The sequence below is a fragment of the Lagenorhynchus albirostris genome, chromosome 9 (genome assembly GCF_949774975.1).
Source record: "Lagenorhynchus albirostris chromosome 9, mLagAlb1.1, whole genome shotgun sequence".
NCBI classification, from domain to species: Eukaryota; Metazoa; Chordata; class Mammalia; order Artiodactyla; family Delphinidae; genus Lagenorhynchus; species Lagenorhynchus albirostris.
This window is the reverse complement of record NC_083103.1, coordinates 40068067-40070508: the sequence shown is the minus strand read 5'-3', so window position 1 is coordinate 40070508 and position 2442 is coordinate 40068067. Positions and strand designations below refer to the sequence as shown.

Sequence of the window (2442 nt, the reverse complement as noted above, 5' to 3'; positions counted from 1 at the left end):
CTTCCCCAGATCATCACAGGGTTAGAGCCTTCTTGTTATTTCAGATGCCAGATGAAATGTCCCTTTCTCAGAGACTCTTCTGATCACCTTCCCTAAATAAATTTTCCCTCTCCCTTCTGCCCTTGCCCACACTCTGTCACCTTGCCCTGTGCAATTATAAGACTTACCAGTATCTGAAATAACATGTTTATTTATTTGGCATATTATAGTTCTTCCTTCCACTAAAATGTAACTTCCAACGGCCATAGGACCTTGTCAGTCTTTTGTATCCTTGCTGGATGCTTAGCTATTAGAATAGTGCTTGGCACATAGAAAGTTCTCAATAAATTTTGGTGGGAAGAATTTGCTTTTCTTTAATGCATAGGTCTCAGTATCCTCTGGAGACTTTCTTCCTCTTCTCGGTGAAGCTTTTGAGATATTTGAAAACAGCGACCATTTCTCCCTGAAACTTTCTCTTCTTAAAATTAAGTGTCTTTAGTTGCTTCCACTTATACATGGATGCATTTTGGCTTAGCTGTTTTGTTTAATCATACAGTGAGTTCATCAACACTTTAGATCACACTTTGTACCTTCTCTCTGTGAACCTATTCCTACCATATACACACAAATACATCTTGCCTTGCCTGATGCTGCTTATGGCCAGGAGACTCAGGAAATGTTTGCCAAATGAAAGGCTGAATGTAATGTGCTACAAGCAGAGAATCCCTGGTGCTCAGGCCTTGGAGGGTGAAAGGATCAACATGGCTTCCCTGGCCAGATTTATTACTCTCCCTTTCACTGAATTCTGTCGCCCACACTCCCAGGGCCTTTGTAAATCACTGGGTGTTATTCCTTCACTTACACATTTTTTATGACTGTCCTTTTAGGACCACATAAATCACATGTCAAATCAGGTTATTAGCGGGAGCTATTTTTTCTCTCCTGTCAACAACCTGGTATTTTAATTCACTTTGGACTTTTCTATTTCTATTTGTAACCTTTCTCTGGGATGTTGGATGCTGGCAGAAAGATTTGCTCAGAAGGAAAATCGGGGGGTGGGGGGGAGAGTTAGGCCAGATATCAGACAACAAGTGTATAGTCTTATAATTATGAGAATGGTGTAAATAAAGAACCTTCTACCTTTGTCACCGAAAGATGACCTTAATCCCTGGGTTAATCAGGAGGCTTTCCTTATTAGCTAAGGAAAAATGAAGAATTTCCCTCAGGAACATAGAACTGGAGAAATATTTGGTTTAGGGTGGAGATTAAAGGTCATTCCATCATTCAAGACATATTTGAGTGAACCAATAAGGAAATATGAAGAGGGAGGAAGTTACTTGTTTAAGTTAATGGCAGAGATGTGCTATGAACTCAGACCTCTTATTATTTTAGGTGTTAAAAAGAAATTTTAATGTCAAAATACTATAAAATACAAAAATTTTAAAATCCCTCATTTTCCCACTATCAACAATTGAAAGTGTTAACATTTTCACATACTTTTTACTTCTAGACCCCTTTGATTTCCATCTTCAGTCTGACCTTCACTCCCTCTCTATATATGGGCTCACTATTACGCTTTGTATATTTTCTTCCCAGACTTTTTCCTTTTCTTTTCTTTGCATTTATTTTTTGTGGCATTTATTCCCAGGCCATAAATTTTTGTTTCTTCAGTTTCTTCTAGGCAACCTTCTCTTCTGGTTTAGGAACAATCTGTTCTTTTTCAGTAAGGATCAGTTCGACGTGGCAGGGAGAGCTCATGTATGGGTTGAGTCGACCATGAGCTCTGTAAGTCCTGCGCCGCATCTTGGGGGCTTTGTTCACATGGATGTGCTCAGTGACCAGAGAATCTGCATCTAAGCCCTTAAGTTCAGCATTACTCTCTGCATTCTTGAGCATGTGCGGTAAAAATTCAGCACTCTTTTTGGGCCACCGACCGTGTGTCCAGGCCCACTGTTTGGCCTGGGCACACCTACCAACTCCACCATTGTAACCATGGAATGGCACACATTGCTTCTTTAAAGAGACATCCTTCAGATACTTGGTGGCTTTTCAGATATGCATACCCTTAATGGCCTGGGCAGCTTCACCAGTGTTCTTAAAGTGAACGCGAAGATTTGAACCTCTTGACTTGCATGATTTTGTGGGGTTTTTTGGATCAAGTGAATAGCGAACCATTTTTAGAGGTCACCTCAGGCCGCTTACCAGAAAAGTTCCCAGCCTTTTAAAATATGTACTTGTGCATTTTTGTGCATATCCATAGATTTCTATAGTAGTATTTTCTGTGTGCTTTTAAGATTTATATAAATATAATCACAATGTTTATAGCAGTATGCAACTTGTTTTCTTCACTCCACAGTGTTTTTTTAAGGTCTTTCCATGTTAATTCACATAAACCTACATGTTTATTTTAATTGCTGCATGGAAGTTATGTACCCCCAGTTTTTCCTTCATTCCTTTTTTTGA

General features: G+C 39.3%; 1 pseudogene; it reads right to left on the bottom strand.

Moving 5' to 3' along the window:
• Positions 1-1617: 1617 nt before the first annotated feature.
• LOC132525239 (large ribosomal subunit protein uL22-like) lies at positions 1618-2171 on the bottom strand (annotated as a pseudogene).
• Positions 2172-2442: the final 271 nt, after the last annotated feature.